Raw genomic sequence first — 23,578 nt, forward strand, 5'->3', positions numbered from 1 at the left:
CCAGGACTTGCCTTTGATTTAGCAGGTGAACTTGGGGGCAGATCCGGTTTAAAATGTATAGACGGGTACCTTATTCCTCACCACAGCCTCAGGAGGGGTGTTCATGTACTCCCTATACTACTCAGAGAGGCTTTAGAAACTAATTGTAGCTCCTCCTTGACCAGTTTGGCTGCCCTCATGCCTGTAGCTGTCTTCCAGCTCTGAAGGTCAAGGATAGCTCTGAGAAAAACAAACAAAGGGAATGTTTTGTTGGCTTGTAGTTTAAAATAATTGCTTTGCTTAGACCTTGTAACAACCTCTATCATTAACTTATGGGAGTGGGCTTTTTTCATTAAATTCAAACATGTGCTCACACACTGCCTGGGAAATTCATGACAACCCACTGAGATGGTATGACCTTGTTCTGAGACGAATAATTTTTCAACAGAAATTACAGTGGCACTGAGTGAGCTGTGCTGAGGTCACACACATGGTGTTACTCATCATGATAACAGCATCAAAATCCTTATCGTTACATCTTTGTGTTCATAAATATTTTAGCAATGATTTGAGGCATTTTGCACTCAGTTTTTCCACACATTCAGAAACAAAGATTGCTAGTAACAAGCCAGTGAAGCAAAGGGCATTGAAGCTGCCATTCCCCATCTGGTATATGCAGTTCTTGATTTTGTCCAGTTCCCTGAGTGTCCCAAGAAATGGGACTTAAGACTTCTATGTTAAAGTCACTGTGAGATTGGGCTCAAGTGGGCTCCTTTGGAGACAAAGATCTATCACACAGCATTCATAAACTACTTAAAAATACACTTCATAAACCTTTCTATATAAGAAGGCCCTAATTATAACCTGCTTACCTTAGAGCAGGGGTGATGAGAAAAGCCAAAAAGACATCAGAAAATATCTTTTGACTTTCTGTTAGGGAGGGGAGAAATCAAGAACAACACATCAAGAGCAAGAGCATGCCAACATGCAAGAATAGGATGTGGGGAAAATGTTACTTGACTAAGATCATCTAGTAACCTTTGTGTGCTAGCTTTATTTCTAATTTGTCAAGCAAGAAGTTGAAGCTTTTCTACTTTCAACTACTGTTCTAGTTTTCGCTAGGATAAAGTTAATTTTCTTCCTAGTTGCTGGTATAATGCTATGGTTTAAATTTAGTATGAGAATGATGTTGATAACACATTGATGATTCAGTTGTCACCGAGCAGTTTTTACACTTAGTCATGGACTTTGCAGCTTCCCTCACTATCACACCAGGTAGTAGACTGGGGAGCACAAGAAATTGGAAGGAGACACAACCAGGCCAGCTGATCCAAACTGGCCAATGGGATTTTCCGTGTTATATGGCATCATGCCAAACATACAAACTAGGGGCAAAGTGGTAAGAGGCTGATGCTCAGGAACTGCTGGGTATCAATTGCTGGGTGGTGAGCAATCACTTGTTTACTACATTCTAATTCTATTATTGTTATTATCTCATAACAGTTCTATCAAACTGTCTTTATCTCAACACAAAAATTTTACTCTTTTTCCCCCAATTCTGTACCCCAACCCACTGGGAGCAGGGGAAAACGAGTGAGTGACTGTGTGGTCTTTAGCTACCTGCTGTGATAGGCTTACCAAGAAAGTTGCTTGCCTAAAAACAAACAGAGAAACAAACACAACCTGAGATTTCTTCTCAGCTCTAGTCATCTTCATTTTCTTGTTCATTTTCACAGCAAAACACTCATGATTGTTGGTAGATATTTCATTTGGCAGTAAATTTAATATTTGCATGGTCACAAGTCACATCCAGTCACATTAAGCATTATGTGATACACCACATGTCTGTAGAGCTGACAATTAAACAGAGACGGAAAAAGGGTGGCATACAAGTGAGCTAGGATAAGACTGCAGCAAGGAGCTTTGGTGGCACATACCTGCGGTGCTGCTGCTGTTCTTCACAGTGCCTACCCATAACAGGGCTTTACTTTACTACTCTACAGTACTGAAGTGATGACTTTTGGGGGAAGTTTTGTTAAGGATGCCAGCTTGGCGTCACTGTTCCTTACGGGAATCTCTCTTTTAAATGGCTGGTGTACAAGTCAGGAATAACTTTGGTCTTGCACCTTAAAACTGATGTGAATATACAGCAGTAATTTAACTAGAGGAGAAAAACCCAGTAGAATATAATACACCTGAGGCATTCAGTTAAAACCAATTAACAGATCTTAGCTGCCACTTTGTTGTCACATGCTTTAAATTGCTTGCCAACAATCTGCAGCCTACTTGCATGACTGCTTGTGGAACAGTTTTGAACAGAGAGAATACCCATTAAAACTCCAGCGAAAAAACCAAAGCACTCAAAACCGAGGAGCACTGAAAACCCTAAGAGCACTGAATATACCATTTGTTAGGAAACATTTGCATTTTATCTTTAAATTCTGCAGATAAAACCACTCCTCAGTTGCAGTTTGCTAAGAGCTTTGAGCTAAGAGTTTATTCTTCTTGGGTGACTGCTCAAGCACATGCTTTTCTCTGTTACAGGTTTTAGTCTTGCTAGATTTCAGTGGAGTAGCCATTAAAGATCCTCCCATTTTATTAGCAATAAAGGAATGGATTAAGTAAAATATTTCATTTTTATAGCAGAGAAATGAAATGCAGGAAAAAAGAAGGGGTGCAGAGGCTATGATCCTGATTGTGAGTTCCATAGGCTGTACTGTGGGTCTTGAATGGCACTATAAAACTCTGTAAGACTCTATTTCTTAGAGTTTTCCATATCTACAACCACGATAGCTGCTTTAATCTCTGATTAAGGAACAGGATCTACAGAGCATCCTACTCTACCAGTAGCAAAGTAGGCATATCATTCGATGACAGAAAAGCATCAGCAGCATATTTGGGTCAACTTCCCACTATTTCTTATTAAGCCTTTTATAAAATAAAGCTCAAAGACCTTATTAATATCAACAAGGTGTGTTATAGTCACTCTTAATGGCAGGGATTAACCTTGTCATGGTTTGCTGCTTTCGTTACAGTGCTAACAGTGAGTTAGGCTTATCATTCTGTTCCCTATACTGTATCTTTACTGACTGCAGCAAATAGCTGATTTGGTCTTATTCACTGAAGTGAAATGATATTTCAGGATTTTAACTTTCAGGATATTATGAATTTCTTCTGCAAAGCATGGATCTAAGCCTTGAGATACTGTGGCTAATCAATTATATTAATTTCTTGTTGAAGCAGTGAAATAAATTTTCTGACCTCATGTATTTCTCTAGTTGTGAACCAGCTAGGAGAATTGTGGGGACATAACAGACTTTTTAGTTAAAAAATGAAAGCAAAACTTGAATGTTGAGCTAATGCTGAGCTATAAATTCAGGGGAAGATTCTAATCTCATCTGAGAAAGGCACAGAAGATTTATTTCAGTATCCTTGAAATCCCTATTAGTGGTATTCAGTATCTCTGTTAGTGGACTGTGCTGTATTAAAATTGGGAGAGCACGAAAAGGACTGGAGCAGACAGTGTTTTGGAAAAGTTCTACTGTTCCAGAGAAACAAACTCACCCCAACATTTATCTACAGATTTTAATGATTGAAAGAATGCCCCTGTTTATTCCAGACATTAATAAGTTTGTCAGTATGGAGTTGGTCAGCTGAAGCACACTATAACACTTTAAAATACAGCTACAGCTTCCCAGAAAAGAGACTATGCTCCCTTAAAATTTAAGAGATTAAAGTATTTGTGTATCTGTTATTATTTTATGCTTTTCACCTGTGAATCTTTCTTCATGCCAGGGGAACATCTTGAGCCTGATTTCTGCCTCCATTAGAATAAATGGCAAGTTTTCAGAGGACAGGTGAAAAGACCTCAGAAACTCAGATAATACATGCCTTTTTTAAGTAGACTGGATAACTAGAGAGAAGAACCTGCCACAGCAGTGTATCTTAACGACTCTAATGCACATTATGTTGGAAAGTAGGACAATTAACAGTTTAACATAATGACAGAACATGCATCCCGGTCTCAAGGATGGCTCAAAAGATTCACTTCAAAGTCAGGCAGAATCCACATCTGGGAAGAGGTAATGCCTTTGTCTGCAGCTTTCCTGAAGTGAGTGTTCAAATAATTTTTTTTTCTTAACAGCTGGGAAAAACCTCAGGAGACTTGCTGCGTTTGAACCAAATCTCAAGGTGAACTGTTTCAATGCAGCTAGTAAATGCTGCCATAAATGCATGGAGGGGATTAATGTGTCTTTTTATAAAGGGGGCAGGAGAGGTAAAAAGGTGTTCCCACTGCTGGAGTTCTTCAGTGGAGTCTGCCAGAATGCCTTGAGGTGCTTAAGACCTCCAAACATGCCCACAAAGTAACCCTCCATCTTGTGGGCTCACCCCAGGATCCTTTTCTACCAGGCATGAGTACCTCTGCATTTCTATTAACTTACAAATTACTTTACTTACAAATTATTTGGGCACAGGGTTTCCAAATTGAAGCCTGAGTATCAAAGGCAGAGTTATGATTCCATATGGCGGACAAAATCCTATCTCCGTGTTCATGTGTGAGGTGTATGGAGATACAGATTGTTGCCTTTAACTCAACTTGGAAATGAAACTTGAGATCATTTTAGTAGGGAGGTAATATAAAAGGTAATCTTTATTTGAAGGCCTTCAGAAGCAGTTATGGAAAGATATCCACAGAAGCCCATCACCCCCAGGGGTGAGTATATTTTTATAGGAAATTAGGAATTTTAGGAAACTAGTGTAATTGATAAAAAGTACCAGTCAGGAGGACAACTGGTGATGCAATTTTCTCACAGGTCAAGCTCCTTCTCTGGAGTCCCCCCTTCAGCACTAGCTGTACTTTGTCCATGAAATGTATCTCAAAGAGTTGTTCTCAGCTTTTGCTTAGGAAGAACTAAGATAGGACAGGGGCCTTGTACCCCCCAGGGCTTGGAGCTCTGGGATTTGTTTTGTCTTTCTGCTTAGGGAAAGGCCATGGAAAGTACTGGGAAAACTAGCTACTAATACAATAGGTGAAAGAGTTACAAATATATATGTGAAGAATACAGAGAACATAGAGAAAACAGGCAAAACCTAAACAGCATCAGGATGACCAGCTGGAGTTCATGCGGTTCATGCTCTGAGCAGTGCAGAGGTCCACACACAGTCAGAAATGTGCTCTCAGATGAGGAGGGTATGCTCCTGGACGTTCACAGGAGCTCCAGAGAGGTGTCTCCTGTGGCTGAAGATCTGACAGCTGTGGCTGGATGAATTAATGGCTCTGGTCCTGGCCGTGCAGATGAAAGAGCTGCAGCCCAGTTGATGGAGTCTGCAGTGGTTATACTGGTTTGCCAGGAGGCTCAAAACCACTGGTACCAATTTCTGAGCATGCTCCAAGAAACATCTGGATCTTCCAGAGAACTGATTGCCTTCAAAGTTACACACTACCTTCAAGTGCTTTGTTTTGGTAATCCTAATTACATTTATCTACTGGCTATGGTTTTATATATGGTTTTATGGTTTTGTTTTGCCAGGTTTTTTTTCCTTTGCTGTTCCAATTTGAACCACTTTAGTGGAGTAAAGATGTGAAACTCAGATCTGCTTGCTCCAGCTGAGATGGAAAAACATCCAGGGAATAGAGGGTGTTTCTTGCAGTTCTTGTGCTTTCAACTCCAGCTATACCTTATTAATACTCAAAATGTTTTCATCTATGCTGGGACAAGTGCCAAAAGTTAGAGTTGGCCTAAATACAAGGAAACAGCAGATAAACTGCCTGCTCAGCTCTCTCATACATAAGCAAATTGTATCAGTGGACCTGGTCCTATTTTCTCATTTGTGGACATTTTTTTATGCAGATTCATCCTGTTTGGACACCACAGACAGGAAGAAAACCTAATGTGCCTTTGAAATTTAACACACTGCACTTCAAGAGGGATATGGAGGAACGGCTTAAATCCCTTGCAGAAACAAAGGTATTTAAAATCCTGGTCACCATGGACACAGAGAAAAGTGGCATGATTTCCCTTTTGTTTATGTTTCAGCTATGCTGTAAGTTTGGGACCATGGTGTTGAGGCAAAGAGGAACACCAGGGCAGGTAGCTGCCAGTAAACCATGACGATGGTGATCCCCATGTCTCCTCTGGAGGAAGGTCTGAGGTTGCAGGATCATTTAAGAGGGCAGTTTGAGTCCCAAGTCTGCATTCTCCCTGAAGATTCAGGTTTCTAGTTTGAAACCCCTTTCCTCTCTGAACACAAATGAGGAACTAAACTAGAAGTGAGTAATCAGAGATGTCCCCAGTGAGGACAAAGTTATTTTAATGTAGTCCAGAACACTGTGAAAAAAAATTGAAAGCATGTATGAGCTGTGTGTTGAATATATCAATAGAAATTTTAGGAGAAATTACCATTGTGTTGGGATGTAGCTGACCCAAGTAAAGGGGACTAATGGAGCAGAGAAACCAGCACATCTTGAGTAGTTGCAAAATCTTTCTGCACTGGTTTTGGATTGGCTTGGTTAAGGGGTTGCTGCTAATTGAGCTACTTTTGTTCAGCACTTCCCTTGAACAGATTTCTACATATTTTCCTCCAAAGAATTCGCATATAGATCTGCTGAAGGTGCCAGGAGAGCTATAGCCTCAGTGGCATTGTGGCAAGTGATGACCCCCAAGTCACAGATGCACTGCTGCACTGCCTTCTCTCAGTCCTGCTGCCAAGCAGCCCTGAGGGCAGAGCCTGCGATCTGCCTGAATAAAACCAAAGCACCAAAGTGTATCAGCAGCCAGGACTAACAAGGGTGAAAGGAAACCTTTTGCTTTTCCTTCATGAATAGCAGGTAGACTTAGAAAGTATCCTTCAATGCATGTCTACACCAGGACTAGCTTCCCTGGAGACCTGCAGGGAGGAGGACAGGCAAGACCTTCTCTCAGTGATTGATTAAGTTCAGGTTGGCAAGTTGGAGGGTGAGTGATGGTGCTGTCTTGTCTGGAGGGCTCGAGAGCTGGTTCCTCAGCATGGGTTCCCTGGGAGACCCAGCAGGCAGCTGGGCTGAGTCATCCCCGCTCCCACCTGGTGTGCCTGCTATCAGGCAAATCTGCATCTTTTATGGTTTCAAAGCCCAAAACTTGGCATCACAGCAAAACTAAGAGACCTGAAGTCCCAGTTCATGTTTAGCTTAGTCTACAGATGATTATAGCTCCAATTTCTGTTACTTTATTGTGCTGCTGAGCTTGCCCAGACCTGCTGACAATGAGACCAAGCAGCCAGGCATTGCTTCTGTGACCACTCTCACACTGTGGTCATGATGTTTGACATCATGCACATTCCCATTTTGTCTGTGTCCCTAACCTTTTAAAATGAGGTTAGATATTACTTCATAGAGTGAAGCTATTTCATCACAATAATGACTAAGATTTTCCTGTTTATCCTTGCCTTATTGAAAATTCTGAAGAAATCTCTACTATGACATTTTTTTACCAGGGAAGCAGTAAGTACAGCTTTATTTCTTTTTCTTCTGAGTAATTAACATGATTACATGAATACTCTTCTATGCGTATATAGTAAGTCTTATGTGCAATCCCACTTCTTACTTCTAGTAGTCAAAAATTACTATAAATTAAATAATTATGTGTGTCCCCCACATTACAGTGACTGCATCTTGAGAATTTCTCTGTGCAGCCTCAGTACTGCTGCACAGAAAGAGAAAATGAGGCACAGAGAAATCAAATGGCTTGCAGATTTAGACAGAGCCAGGCATGAATCCCAAATCTACCAAGTCCTAGTTAAATGCCTTGGCTGCAAAATAGGTCTTCTTTTATGGACATTACAGCAGTGATTTGCAGTGGAGCTTCCAGAATCTACTTATGCCATCCCATAAGATTTGAGAACCTAACTCCTTTAGTACCTTTGAAAATACATTTGAAAGTATGTTCTTATGCTTTTTTTGTAAAAATTATTGTCTTCTCTATTTCCCATTCAAGATTATACCTGTAATTAAAGGTGCATTTAAAGTGTAAAAATCTGTTTTTTTCTGACTTGCAAAAAATCTTGTAAGTTCCAACATTTTACAGTTTAGTAGACTATATTCAGCTGTCTTTCCCTGCCACCACATTGTGTAATAACTTTTGTTAAGTCCCGTATCCCATCTCATTCTTATATAAATAACAGTGTCACCTCCCCAAATGTTGTGTTGAAAAATCTATGGTGTGAGTATTTAAAGAAAGGAGTTGGGATCATTGAGAAATATGTCTATTATTTACCCTGCCAGTGTTCCAGCAGAGAGATGCTGAAAGTAACTGCTGTGCTACATAGCTGAAAGGAAATGGAGGGAACAAGTCATCCAGCAAGTCTAGATACTGCAAAAATCAGATAGGAATTGGCTGGTTTGTGTTTTCCCTTTTGGATTGAGAGCACATTATTTTCTGGGTTGCAGTAGGTGGAAGAAATGTTACTGGGGAAACACAGCAGACCCTGTAACCTCTGTGAATTTCAGGGCAAACTGCCAGGGCCCAGATCCTTCTCCCCCTCTACGCACAGTCCAAGCCAGTTTAGTAGAACCTCAGCAAATGTTACAGCCTTTCCTGCTTGCTTTGCACTGCTAATATATTTGTGCGTTGAAAAACCTTGCATCTTGAAAATATCCTTCAGGGAGGGGAGTGGGAAATCCATATTCCTCTGTTTGGCAAAATCTCTTTGATGTCTTCTCTCCTCTCCTGTCATGCTTCTGTCTGTGTGAGGATAAATGCACTGCAACTGGGAGAGTGAGATAAACAGCGTAAGGAGAAATCATTATAAACCTCATGCTTCAGCAGTGCATTCTCGGAAATGTGCCAGTCATAAAACCTGACCAGGCCTGAAAAATAAAAATCTCTCAAATAATAATACAGGATCTCCATGGACCATTTTCTTATGCCTCTTCCCCAAGCATGGAGCATTAAAAGATTGAAAACTCCTTTTTGCTTCATTCCATACAGCCTGAAAAACCACACAACATACTGCACATGCATTTGCAATAACAAAATGCGGAATAAAAGAATTTTCCTTCTTGGGACTGTCTACAAAATGAACCTTGTCCCTGCAAAATTAAATACAAATAAAAGGAATAGGGAACAACCATGGTATAAGCCTATGTATTCTTCCCACTGCTCTTCTGAACGATAAGCTGGAAAAGTGCTGTAAACAGATACCTTCTCCTGTGTTCTGTGGGCTGGTGAAGATGCATATGTACATTTATATGGAATTGAAGTGCAAGTCATATCATTTATGTGGGGAGTAAGCCTCTTACAGGCAGGCCCAAAAGCTTCCTTTCGTTTCTGAGAAAATTTCAAGTGCACAGTTGTTGCGGGTGGTTGCGTCACACAATAAATGTGAAAACAATGTAAGAAACTTTTGGCCACCCAAGACGTCACGACCATTGTTCTGCTGGGCTTCTGGCCTCATTGGAGCTGACACACAGCATAATGAGTAACAGGACTCCTCCCTGCGGTGCCCCTGTAGGCAACTTACAGGACTTGTTTGTGAATCATTCTTCCTCACTCTTATTAACAGCAACTGCTATAAAGGTTTTCTGACTGTAGTTATCTCCTGGAGGAAACCTTGCTGATGCAGGGCTGTACTCATTATGCTGTGCAGGCTGACTTCATCAAACCTCACCTTTTGCTTTGATGCATGAATCTCAAGCATGAGAGGGATGTGCTTTTTTTCCCACAGATTATTCAGTGGGCTGTTAGGGAAACCACATTTTATAAATGGGGATTGCCCTGTTAGAAAAAAAAACAATTAACACGATGAGGATTTAGGAGCATTCCCTTGCCAGCTGTCTTTAAAATAATTCCAAAGTCATAAAGTAGATGGCTCTATCATGAGCAGTCTGCCCTGGCACTCAGGCCCTGACTTATGCTGTCTTGCCTGACCGAGATTACCGCTGTGCAGGACGTGAGGTGTGCAAGGCAGAAAGCAAGACTTGCTCCAACCTGCACCCTCCTGAATGGCTCACAGCAAAGAGGAGGCTGGTGAAACCTCTCCTCCACACCTCTCCCTCCTGCCTCCTCTGGCAATGAGCCCCAGGGCTTGGGGAGCTCTCTGCCAGCTCCCCTGTCTTTCACCTGGTGGTAATTTTCACCTGGCTGCTTGAGCACTTTTTAACAGCCAGTGAAATAAAAGGATTAAAATTGATTTAATATATTGTCATATTTCTTCTAAAAGAGGAAATGTAAAGCAGTGAGGTTTTTTTATTACAACATTTTTATCTATTTATTTATCCTATAGGTAGGGTTTAATTACTCCCTAATTATGTTTGCCCCAGTTTCTTCCTTCAGATGAACACTATTCACATCACATATTTATGGATTTGCTACTCATGACATGACCAGTCTGGCATTTTCATTATCCTTCAACTTGATCTCTCCTCCTAAATCAAGGTTGCTGCCATTAATAGTTTTTTTACTGCCACGGTTAACTTCAGTTCAGGATTAAGACTGCATTTTTCTCCACTTGATATGACCACCTAAGGAAAAAAGGTCTGTACTGAGGAGATTATCCGTTAAAATGACCTTTCAGGGCCCTCATTCTTTTAGAAATTGTTTCTGCTAAATTTATTTATTATTTTCTGCCCACATTTGAATCTCTGAAATTATATTATTTTTTGTCCTCATCCTTTTGCTTCACTGCTAACTGTGTTTATTGATACTGCACTTCTTGGGTCATTGCCCCAATAAGTACTGAGCTGTAATATTACTTGCAGACATTATTTAGCATTCAGAGACTTCACCTGCACTCATCAATCCTGCTTCACCAACCAATTTGATTTCATGTTTTAGGTAAGGCTCTGAGAGATATGCTAAAATACAGTCAAGTACTCAGTATCTCTGGTACATTTTGCCTCTTTTCTTAAAACCATAAAATGTTCTTTCAGTAGGCATCACTTTATATATTCAAGCACAGAAGCATCTCACTTCATTACGTGTTTTTCATCTCTCCTAGCTCTTGCCAGCTTCACAGGCCTGAGTAGGTGGCTAACAATTAATTTCCATTGTGCTGGAAGCTCCATCTTCTGTCCCCCCTCAGTTACCCATCTCTGCTGATCATACACTATTGGACTTGCTCAAGTTTACTTTGAGACACCCAGGGACTTTTTCAAATTAATGGTTCAAAAGCACAGTAAATTTGTTTTTTAACTTTTTGCCAGGTAGAGGGTATTGTTTGTGTAAGGACTGCCAGAGGTTCCTCTTAAACTGTTAGTTAAGATGGTCATATATTGATTTATTACTTGATTCACACTCTATCATCAAATTTCATTTGGAAAGAACAGAGAAATTATTATTCTGTCTCACTTAACAAGGAATATAAAATTACCTTCTGGCACAGATGCAATTACTTGGCATTTGATATGTTTCCCTTTAAATAATGAGATAAAGAGTATTAGAATAGTTCAGGATTATTCTTGATTATTAATCAAATCTGAATGTGAAATACTTCAAAAGGTCACTGCAAGAAATTTGCTTCCATTTTAAAAACATACTTATCCACCTATCTACTGTGTCCATCCTGACTGTGCAAATACTTTAGACTGAAGTTAAAAGAAGGCCATTTTCTAAATTAACTATGAAAAACCTTATACATCCTTAGAATGCAGAGACCGCCACCAAACTCTGCTGTGAAATGCTGCTCTTCTCAACCTGTTTTTTGTGAACAAAGAAGTGGTGGGGTATGTGATGTTTGGAGGCCATTTTGGACATGATCATGAAATGATAGAAGGTTTGATTCTTGGAGAAGTGCAGAGAGGGTCAGAGAACTGCTGCCTTAGACTTCTGGAGGGCAGAATTTGGGCTATGTAGGAGCCTGGTTGACAGAGTCCCTTGGGAGACAGTCCTGAAGGGCAAAGGAGTCCAGGAAGGCTGGACATTCTTCGTGAAAGAAACCCTAAAGGCACAGGAGCTGCCTGTCCCCATATGCCTAGAGACAAGCTGGCAAGAAAGAAGACCAACCTTACTCAGAGTTGGCTGGAAATCAGGAAAAAAAGGAGAGTCTATGACCTCTGGAAGAAGGAGCAGAAAACTCAGAAGGACTACAAGGATGCAGTGAGGTTATGCAGGGAGAAAATTAGAGGGGCCAAAGCCCAACTAGTATTTGATTTGGCTATTGCTATAAAAGTCAATATAAATGTCTGTACCAATACATCAGCAACAAAAGGTGGGCTAAGGAGAATCCCCATCCTTTATTGGATGTGGGGGGAAACATAGTGACAAAGGATGGGGAAGAGGCTGAGGCACTTAATGCCTTCTTTCCCCAGTCATTAATGATAAGAACAGCTGTTCCCTGGGTACCCAGTCCCCTGAGCTGGAAGACAGGGACAGGAAGCAGAATTAAACCCCCACAATCCAAGGGCAAATGGTCAATGACTTACTACACCATTTAGAAGCACACAAGGCTGTGGGGCTGGGTAGGATCTAATCAAAATGATTCCACAATTTTATGTTTCTAGCACTTATTTTTCTTTTGTCCTAAGGAACTTTTGTTTTCAAGATTAGCTTTGTAAGATTAAATTTTAAATTGAAAGACTTATCTAATTAAAAATATTCCCTGCAGAAACTAATTTTGAAATAAACATGGACAATCACTGAGGTAAAAATCTATGTCAAATCAACTTAATTAAAAAAATTCTACCAAGATAGAGCCAGGAATCAACATTTATGACCTGATTCATACAGTGTAGACACAGTCCTCTTGGATGTTTGTGTCCTGATTTTGGGAACCCCAGAACTAAAAAGCCTAAGTAAAAGTTCATAAAAACAGAAAAGAGATGCATATAGTAGTAGCAGGGTTGGGAGGACTAACGTGAAGACTGCAGAAGAAAGCAGAAGAAGCTGTGGAATCTGTGGAATTAAAGGTCAAGCCAGTCTAAGTACACAAGCCTTTTGCATGAGCTAGGAAAAGAATTCCAATTTGGAATAACTTTTTAGGGCATAATAACTTGCATAATGTCTAAATGGTACATCATTGTATAATAACTAAATGCTAAGGGAGTGATGAGTCAGTGCAACAAATACCTGACCATGGTGGTACATGTAGGGTCCTGTTTCTCCTCGATAGCCACCCTAAGTGAGATAAGACCCACCTTTGCTGGCTCTGAACCATGTTATCCACCTTCTTGTGTTCTGTAGAGTCTTTATTTCCTGGGGTACAGCAGTGAACAAGCATGCAGCTCAGGTTCTAGAGCAGCAGAGTCTGACCTCCTATGGGCCTGAAAGCAAAGTAATATGCTGATGGACCACAGTTATCTCCAAATGAAGGCTGCTTGGGTACGTTCTCACTTGTAAAGCAGGTGAATTTTGTGAGCCAGGCAATCTGCCTGTGAATAATGGAAAATTAGGAGCACACAGTTATGTCATGTCTGCAGCACACAATGCCTTAGGACAGGATTCAGCTTGCTGATTATAGCATTGACATTTGACGTGTCACACTGCAACACAAAATAACTCACAGAATCAGGCTAGATGTAAAAGGAAAGAAAAAGAACTCAAAAAAGCTAGCTTTATTTTCTGACTCCACTATATATACAAAAGCAAAAATGACGGTGGATTGGAGGGTGAAACTGACACATCTCCAACCACACTGGTCAAACTAACAGTCCATCAATTCTCTCTACCCACAAAGAAGAATGCAAAAGAATCATTATTTACAGGAACATGCATGAGAAAACTCAGTTGAAATATGTAAATATCAGAAGGCATAGGAACTTTTAGAAGAACTTTAAAACTCTCAAACAGGGCAACATCAATGTCTGTAGACGATATTTGATATACACACTAACTCTCATGAGACCTGATAGAGATCAACCCAAAACAGTCAGTGCAGTCTAAAGGATGCAGTCCATTCTAAAATAGCACCTAAATTATGAGGAAGTTACTGAGAGGTGATCAGTTTTGTAAAAAGTCATCCAAAATAAAGATGATGGACCACAACTTCTAATGCAGCAGCATGATATGGTGTGTAATGTCTGCTACCCCCACACAGGTGTCCTGGGTTACTCTGAGCATCCCACTTGGTACCATTTATATAGGTTTTGGTACAGATTTTTGCTACAATGGCTCATCAGCTGAGCAACTCCTTAGAGGCTGTTGACTGTCCTGACCAAATCTCTGTGGAGCATAGTTAGAGCTTGTTTTCTAGATGACATGTACATGGCTACCTGCACATACCTGATAATTTTTGTCCTAAGCTGTGATCTAAATCCTACCCTTGGTAACTGCATGGTGCTCTGTAAAGCACAGCATCCATTCCATATCTCCCTGGTCTAGGGAGAAACACTGGGTGGACATCCTTAAGGCAGTGAAAGTGACTTTCCTATATTTTAATTTTTGTTGCAAAGACCAAATCTTTAAAAAGTCTCTGGACTTGACTTTGTCTCTCTGTGTAAGCAAAGCCCATGTTCTTAATTCCACACATCTGTGACCCTGGTAAACTGATTTCTTTTGTAATGGAAGGGGACATTCCTTTTGATCAGAGGAGCATAAGGTGCCATTAATGAGTCATTACCTGTAGGTGTCATGATTCAAATGTAAATGACTTTTTACTTATAATCAGACAAATCCTGTGGCTTGAAGGTGAACACTCATATCTGAGGGTATGCTGAAGCAATTTATCGAAATTTATGCACCTGTAGGGTTGCACTAAGAACATGGCTTCACTAAAACTAACCTTCTTTACAGAACAATGTTGTGCTGTGGTTGGTGTAAATAAGAAAGACACTGTGAATTTAATCTCATCTTAGAAAAGATGAACTTACTCTAGCTGACATATCCAGCTGTGCAGAGAGCAATATGGAGTGATCTGTGTTAACTTTACTAATATGTGAGTTTTAGAATAGAAGCTGTGCTAAATATAAATTATTCCTCTGCTTCTAAGTAGTTGAATAGTACAGAAGGCAGAGAGGAAACAAAAGGGGAGCATGAATTATTTCCCTGGCTACTATAAAATAGGATTGAAAATGGTACATTTCAGTACCATTAATTCTTATTCATACCAATACCAGGCTTTTGGCTTTCTTAGGCAGCATTTCCACAATATGGAAATTTCCATAGTGTATCAGGTGCCAGGAAGGAAAATTATGACCATGCCAGAACCATTTCCTCATTCCTGTAGCACAGAGCTCCTAGTAGTCTAGTGCTGTTACTCCACTTGAGTGATGGATGTCACCAGCTGGATCTTTACTAAAAGCACAGGGATCTCTTCTTTAGAAACTGAGAGTCTGCAAAAAAGTACAGTCAGACACTGGGGAAGAGACTGTCCCATGTTCACCAAAGCTTTAGGGAGAAGTGGAATCCTATTTTCCTGAACTATTGTCCACTCAGTGACTGTAATGCAGGCCTCTACAGTTGTTTTGCCTTCCAGCTGCTATCCTATGTCACAAAAAATCAAAGACCAATACACAAGCAATCAAACAAATAAATATTCTGTATCATTAACTGCATATAGTATCATATGTTCTCAGTGCTGTAGTTGCTTAAGGACACTTTCTAACCAAGGTATCAATGGTGGACATGGAACATGCTGCTTCCACTAGAATTTCTCCTTTTCTACAGGGCTAAACCACTGTTGACATCTCATTAATTCACCCAGCTCTGACTGTGCTGTATCAATGTGTGTAGCTAACCTTTGTGTTCAGACAGTTTGCTTTCTGAAAACATTTTCTTGTGCTCAGCACCATGCTTCTTCTTGCTGTTTTTTTTCCATTGCATCACTTTTTTCCCCTTCAGACCGAAATGTGGGAGACCATTTTCCTTTGGAACATATGGCAGTGTTCAGCTGCTGAAACAGCAGGGGAGGTTATAAATCTGGACAGGGAACTGCTCTTCATCCTTAGTAGCTGAATGCTTTGTGGCCATTGCAGGCAATGCTTTCTCTAACCCTGTGACCTTGTCTGGTCTCACACACAGACCTTTCACATGGAGTGGAGAGCAGCATTGTGTTAAAACAGCTCGGAGCCTGCTTTTACTGAGTAGCTTTTTTAGACAAGTGCCAAATAGTTATATTAATTTGTGATTTTTCAAGTGTGTCATTACTTTTTTGGACTTCTTCACCTCTACAAACACAGAAACAAAAGAAGAATAAAGCCAAAATCTTGTCTGAATACAATATCTAACTACAAGGATTTATTCCAAAATTTTTAGCACTAAAGCAACTTGAGCCCTCATTTAAAAATACCTTGTTGCATTCCTTACCATAGCCAAGTATATAATTCCATTTTCCTTCAAAACATGGCTACCAAAACCAAAAAGGTTGAGTCACATTTTCAATGCCTAGAAATGTTACAGATGTAACTCCTGTTTTTTCACAGCAAGAATGGGCAGAAATTTATAAATTACATTTTCAGTACAACTTTCAGAGTTAACTCTGGAAGAATCTAAATTCCTGGACACCAGAGGTTTGATATTTAAAGAGTTTAGATAAGTTCATTCTGTGCTCTTTATAGTAAGTACGTGCCCATGGACAACAGTTCTCATTAAATTATTCAGATTTCCCTGGAATAGGTGAAAATGAACTGATTTCCTTAATTTTTGTTGCTTTTATAACAGATACAGAATATAAAGTGAAATACCCAATACAAGAGGGTCATTTTTCTCTGTTTTTTTCCTTTAGAAAAAAATACTTAGATTAAAAAGTTTCCTCTTTCTCGATTAAGTTTTCTTTTTTATCAAAACAAAAGGACTTCTGACTTCACTTTCCCATTTGCAGCACCTCTGAATCTTGTTATAGAGCATCTGTCCTTAGATTTTTTTTTTGTGCTTTAATGAGAAGGGTGACACTATCCACCATATCAAGGTAGAGAGATCATGGTGGGATAATTTTAAAGATGAAATCTTGAGCTTCCCTGGAAAGATTAGGGAAATATTTTAATTTGGGTTTATTTCTGCTGTAGTCTGAAAAGGGACAACTATTATAATTCTCATAGTATGTAGAGATACTCCATATCTCTAGTACTTCTATTATGAATTTCTTGCAGTAGTCTTTGGTTACAGAAATGAAAGCTATTCCATGAAAAGAGATTAAATTCTTTGCTGTGCTGAAGTCTCAGCAGCATCAGTCAGGGTACATCATAGTGCTCCTTCTTGTCTATGGCCATCCTGTCTGCCAGTGGCTCTGCTTTAGAAGGCAATGTGGATTATTACAAATTCCCATGGCCTGGCAGCTACAGAAATCTTTTGGGACCAAGAAATGTGGACTCAGTGAGGCTGAGAGCAGTTTATCTGTCATTTACTATGTGCCAAATAGTAGGTGAAAGACCCTAACAAAGTATTTTTCCTCTTCAGCCATAGTGAGGAAGTCTACTGAGACTCTGTTTCACTAGGGGGTGAATGGAGCAGACAGAAGTATTAAATCTTTTTTGTTTCCTATATGAAGTAAAATTTTCAGGTAGTGGCTCTGGATTAGTATCTGGAGGTTCCTTCATTCTGATACAGTCAATGGAAAGAGGGAAGCACCTAATCTGATATAATCTAACAGTATCTTTACCTACATGTCTTCAGAAAAATTTTTGATTCCTGTCATCTTTACAGACAGTGCAAGTAGTTAAACTATGCAGTCTGACACATTAGTTACCTAAATTTCATTAAGTTGGAGGTCTGAATGAGTAAAATGGAAAATTCTACACAAGAGTGGTGAATTTCTAAGTACTGTACATGGTTCTGTAAGCAGGTCACTAGTGCTTAACAGATCAAATCCAAGTTGAGTCAGTGGAGAGATGTATGTATGGATATGATGGTGATGGTGAGAAGCTCAGGAATTACATGGCTGTGTCTTGAAGAAAAGCTGTTTCATACTTGCTTTTTGGTTCATCAAATATCTTCTTGATTAGATACATCTCCTGTGCCACAAGATTGTCTGCTGCAGCTCCTGCTAACAAACCCAGATCTGAGCATCATTGTGATTCATGGGAGATGGATGTATTCTTGTACCCTATTTTCTTTTTCTCCTATCAGAATTACTTTCTTTCCAGCTGTTACCTTTTTTGGTATAATTGTCACTACAGTGATTTCTAATTTTTTGTTGCAATACCTAGATGACCTAGATGACTTTTCAGTTAAGTTCTCACTCTTTTGTTAATACTTTCCCCCGCAGCCCTCTGGAGTTACAAGGCTAGCCCAGATCTGAGAGAGCTTTGGGGGAAAATATTACAGGGTTAAGGCAAAAGATTCCAAAAGAGGCTCTTACTCTTGATATTGTCCAAGATGTTTATTCCACAGGAGGAAGAGGGAAAGAGGGAAAGAGCGTGGGCAAGAGTGGGTAAGAGAGGAAAGGGAGCAGGCAAGAGTGGGCAAGAGAGAGAAAAAGGGAAAGAGTGGGCAAGAGAGCGAACAATGGAGGAGCAGGGCATTATCTACCCTCCTGTTCAGGAAGAGACAATTGGCTCCCTGCCAATTGGGTCCAGAAAGGAAGAAAGTGTTAGACTAACAAGGTTACAGCTCCAGAACCATTCCCCAGAATGATGCAACACTCTTTCTTCTGGTTTGGGTTGTTGTCTTTTTTTCTTTTTTTTTTTTTTTAATTCAGTTCTTAAAGTAGAGTGCTTTCATATTGCTTTTGTTGTGTTTTGGTTTTAGGGGTTTTTTTTCCCAAAAACCCTTTGTTGGAGGTTTGCAATAAGTATCACTGTGGGGTTGCTTGGATTATAGGATTTGGTGTGTCTCATCAGATGGATAAGGATGTCAGTTGAACCAGGATGATCCCTGTGGTGCCTCAGAATTTATGCTGATGATTGATATGGTTGATTTATATCATCCCACATATTGCCAAGTATATCAAGCATGTTTAATATTATTACAAGATTATTTCATGAAATATACTGAATTCTCATGGACAAATATCATACCAAACATATCTCTGTGTTGGAAGGATAATTGTGGGTTTTTGCAAGACAATGCAAAGGTCAGTATAAATAAGTATCAGATTTTACTATGTCATAATTTCCAATCAGCATATGGCTTGTATCTTTTCATAAATGTATGCCATTGGATATGCAATTATCTAATGGTTATATTGATGTTTGAGCTAAATGATTTATGATGATGTTATGTATGACAGAAATCATGCCAAATTTTTGTTTGTTGTTTTTGGATGAAAGTGCCATCCAAAGACTTTACAAGGCAGTGTTGTATGGTGTTCATTTCCCTCAGGATGATGAGCTCATCATGCAGTAGGACAGATGATACCCTTATTTCCAGCTGCAGATTGAAATAATCTTTGTTAGCATTTGCTGCTTCTTCAGTGGCATGCTGCATGTCTACGCAGAAAATTGAATCATCTCGCATATAAAATGTTACCAGATAAAGAATTTCACATTAAAACTGATTTCACATGAAGCATGGTCAAAGGATAAGTATTCCATTTATTTATCAGGATTTCAGCAGGCCTCTGTCCTCCATGAGTTATTGTGAATTACTAATGAACGTACTCCTGATTTTTCTGACAGTTGGGATATTGTTCCTTTTCAGTTCTTTGTCCCAAAGTTGTCCCTTTGTCAACAACTAATCTTGTTACCTGGTAGAATGTTTCAATTTCACAACCATTCTTAGTTCACCTTTTTTTCTTGCAGAGTCCTACGCTTTCAAATCTATAGACTTGAGAGTCCAAGCTCAACTGTTTTCACTTTAGCTGCCTAAACCATGCACATTTGAACTTTTGGATTGCTCCTGTACATGTGGCTCTAGATCTCCCACCCAATGACAATGGTTGGTAAGTTGCCTTGTCAGGAAACAAGAAAATTAAATATTTAAATGTTTCTCAAGTGTAGATGTTCAGGAAAAAAGTGGCTGTTAAATCTCTCCCAGATTTAACAGATTTAACTGATGCTGCCTTCACTGAACAGGGAGTGATGGTGCTTTTGCCTTTATGGATCCCAAGGATAATAATTTAGCTCTGGATGTGTTCAGTCTGAAAAAAGTTAATGTGCAAATAGAATACTTGTATGACATTCAAAATCTGCTGGAAACCTTGTTAGAAATAAAAAAAATTGGAGCCCCCTTCTAAGCACAGTAGGGCTGTAAGATTGCTGGCTGCTAAATCATGGAAAAGAAGAAGAAATGAGAAACTCTTTGGAGGATAAACCTGTTTAAGAAGGATTAAATATATAAACTGATTCATTCAAATGGGCATATCTACCAGCTCTGCATGTGCTCATTCTATGTCTGTTAACTATTTCTCGCTGTAAGAGACGTATGTGCTGTGCATAGGCAGTGATAATGTTAGCTCTGCATTTTGTATGCCATATTCCCTGCTCCCAGGAACTACATCTACATTGAACCTGAGACTCCATAGGTAGTACTTTTGCTGTACCTGGCTGGTCCTGAGAATAATCCAGGTTTTAGGATAATCCCCGAAACCTCCCTCCCATCTGCTGTCATTGTCCTGTTATTTAGCCTGCAAATCGATGCTCTTAAATCCTCTTTCATCAGTGACAGATGATGCCAGCTTCTAATTGAGATGCTTGGCTGACACTGTGAAATGGAGTTTTATGGTGGTTAAAGGGCTGGCCCCATGACTTCAGTCTGTCCAGTCTGCAGGCTAATGTCCTCTTGGTGAATATTCCTCTGGCATGTCCCAAACCAAGCCCCACAGACACTCTTGAAGATGAAAAAATGAGACTGTGCATTTGCCCTTGCTACTATGTAATTACCCTCAAAGTGCATGAAATGTGCCTGAAATCCTTTTCACATCATATATTAAACATCAGCAATGAAGGCCAAAGGTCGAGGGGCAGCTGAAACTACCAGTGGATGTAGATCATTAATAGATTGGCTGTTTCTGGAATTCAGATTCAGGTTAGTGTCTGAGGAAATGGATGACTCCTGACTGACCTTGTGTCCCAGAATGTTATGGAGACCAGGCTGACATGATTAATGAGAAAAAGAAGCACAACACTTGATCTTTTTTTTTTTTTTTTCCAGAAACTGGGAGTATTCAAACAAGTTAGGATATATAAGGTTATTTCTTGTCCCTCATGAAAGCAGATTTAAAAACTGTTGAAATGAGTTCCCTAAGGCTATTATCCATTGCATACTTGGGGAAAGGAACTGGATGTAGGCAGGATTTTAGGTATTGCTCTCTTGAAGCACAAAGGCCCTCCTCATTCTTGAGGGAGAGGAACTAGAGGGAAAGATGGTAGGGAAGGTAGTCTTCACATGCCTTCTTTCATGTGCAGACTGCCAGGAGGGAGGTCTGACTATTGATTTTGATGGAGGACACATCATGTCTTGCTCATGGCGTTCATCACTTCCTAGACATCCCTCTGCCCCTGCTCAGTCCCCTTCTATCCACCTCATTGCAATGGTCTGGAGGCAATTCACTCAGTCAAGTCATGAGGAGTCACTTTAGCCTCATCCTGTTTTCTTATTTTATGCCAGTGTTCCACCACCACCTCCGAGTTGCAGTTTCCTTCTAATGTTCCTGCTGATGTTCAACCATGTCTTCTATAACTGTGGCAAAAGTGAATGCAAAGTTTATTTAAAGTCTGCTATTCCCCAACAATGATTTTGACACTCATTTTTCTAGATTACTCCATAAAAAACAAGGCAAAGAAGAACATAGCTCTTTAATCTAAATAGATTCTCCAGATTTGCATCAATGAAGTTGAGTGGAGAAGCAAATTCTAGAACATTATTTTTTGAACCAGTACAGAGACAGAAACCTTAGGCTGTGAGGCCCTGATTCAAGAAAATATTAAGCACCTGCTTAACTTTGAGCACTGATTTCAGTGTATTTAAAGTTAAACAAGTGCTTAAGCTTTTTCCTCTATAGAGATTCTTCTCTGCATAAGGGCCTAAGAGAAAATAGATAACTATAAAGAGCAACTGTAATGAGCCTGCATATGGGCCAAAGAGAAGGGGATTATTAATGCTTTCAGGTTCAGTGAGGACTAGGGTTTAAATATCAACCTCCTACAGTGAGACATGAAAGAGTCTCATAAATGTGTTAAATCGCATCAGGTCCTTTTAATATCATTATATTTAATAGAAGTATCTTTGCACTATAATAATCAGTGAGGACAGTAGGTGGACCAGTGAGGCTGCTCAGGAAGCAGAATATATTTCTTCTGCTGGAGTTATCCTCCTTTCTGCTGAACTCTGGAGATTAGGTCTCCAATAAACAATAAGCTTCTGATTCCTTTAATCTCTGGGAAAATCTTGGAATTGTCTTGAGGATGGTAAAAACACAGCTTCATGACACAACTGCTGAGCTAGGAAATTAAGAATGAGGTTCACTGAACCACAGTGGTAGAAATGAGTGTGGGAAAAGCTCTTGTGCAACCTCTGTTTTATTGGCAATGCTTCCAATAATTGGTAAAGCAGACCACAAAACCGCCAATCAGAATAAAAGTTAGTGTAAAACTGAAACTAGGGCTTTTATCAGAACGACCTTTCAACAGTCTTTATTGTTGCTCCCTCTCTCTTCCTAACCCTCTTGCTGGGGACAGAGAAAAAACACATCTCATTTTGGTTGTTGATCACTCCAGAGGGCAAAACCTAGTTGTTGATTTAATTGAAGCATTTAATTCTAAACATAGCTTATGATATGTAAATGCTGCAAAGATCATTTGTTGAAACAAGACCATTGGGGAACCTTGACCCCAAACCTCAACATCTTTTATTATAATCATGTTATGATGCCTGAACATCATAGCAGTATCTTATACAGTGTGGCTAGAATTTGTGTGAAGTTTGAGGACAGTCAACAGCAGCTTTTATGTTTTACAGGTTATATGGGATTTTTTAATTTTAAATAGGTCAAGGACAAAAGCACTCTGTGCAGGAAATATAAAGGCAGAATTTCAAATAGCTTTGTATTGTATTTTACAGATTCAAAATCTAACTGATGAACAGTTACAAACCTAATTTGTGTTTTCTTGTCTTGCAGAAAGTTTAATAAAAATGATTGCTGGGTATTTGGTATGAAGATCTACCATACTGTCATGCTTCAAATGAAATTGCTTTTTTTGGAAGAGGGAAAATAAGCTTTATGCAGTTTTGCAAAATATAATAGGAAATCATAAGTCTATTTGAGACATTTGAAAATTGTATTGCCTGTATAATATTAACTTGTGTTATTGTTTCTATTAGGCAACAAAGACTGGCCCGTGTGAATAAAATATAATCAATTACATTAATACATATTATGACACATTTTCAAGCAAAAAATACATCTTTACCTCTACTGTAATTATCTTCTTTGATTCCAGAAACTTTCAGGTCCTGATCATTCTACAAAACATATAATTAACCCCTTGAACTTGCTACTGCAGGGTACCACGGTATTTCATTCAGGAAAGCAAGGAGTCAAATTAACAGAAGGAAAATGTTAATCACCTGAAACACATAGCTATGAGATCTGGCTCTGAAATTCCCTGAACTGTCCATTGTGAGAAGCTGGAAGGACATATTTAGAGAAGGATCCCTTTATGCCTGGTCCATTTTTCTGCTCCTTCCATAGTGTCTGTGTCTTTGACTATTCAAAGAGAGGTGGGAGATGCTGAATCCCTAGGAATATTCAAGGCTAGGTTGGATGGGGCTCTGAGTGACCTGATCTAGTTGATGATGACCCTGTTCCTTCCAGG

General features: G+C 39.6%; 2 long non-coding RNA genes across 4 annotated transcripts in view; both read left to right on the plus strand.

The window, feature by feature from the left end:
• Positions 1–1,303: 1,303 nt before the first annotated feature.
• The window catches only part of LOC137486140 (uncharacterized), a 38,008-nt gene continuing 15,733 nt past the window's right edge, over positions 1,304–23,578 (plus strand). Inside the window, exons 1-4 of one of the 3 annotated variants that reach the window (XR_011005595.1) lie at positions 1,304–1,424; positions 5,832–5,948; positions 18,645–19,704; positions 22,882–23,025. This is a non-coding gene — a long non-coding RNA (uncharacterized lncRNA). Of the gene's footprint in view, positions 1,425–5,831; positions 5,949–11,904; positions 11,948–18,644; positions 19,705–22,881; positions 23,026–23,578 lie in introns of those variants that run through there. The other 2 variants (XR_011005594.1, XR_011005597.1) reach the window with 2 other exon arrangements.
• LOC137486148 (uncharacterized) lies at positions 9,041–10,146 on the plus strand. The gene is made up of 2 exons (XR_011005598.1): positions 9,041–9,663; positions 9,904–10,146. It is a non-coding gene; the product is annotated as an uncharacterized lncRNA (long non-coding RNA).

This window comes from Anomalospiza imberbis, chromosome 1, assembly GCF_031753505.1.
Source record: "Anomalospiza imberbis isolate Cuckoo-Finch-1a 21T00152 chromosome 1, ASM3175350v1, whole genome shotgun sequence".
Lineage (NCBI taxonomy): Eukaryota > Metazoa > Chordata > Aves > Passeriformes > Viduidae > Anomalospiza > Anomalospiza imberbis.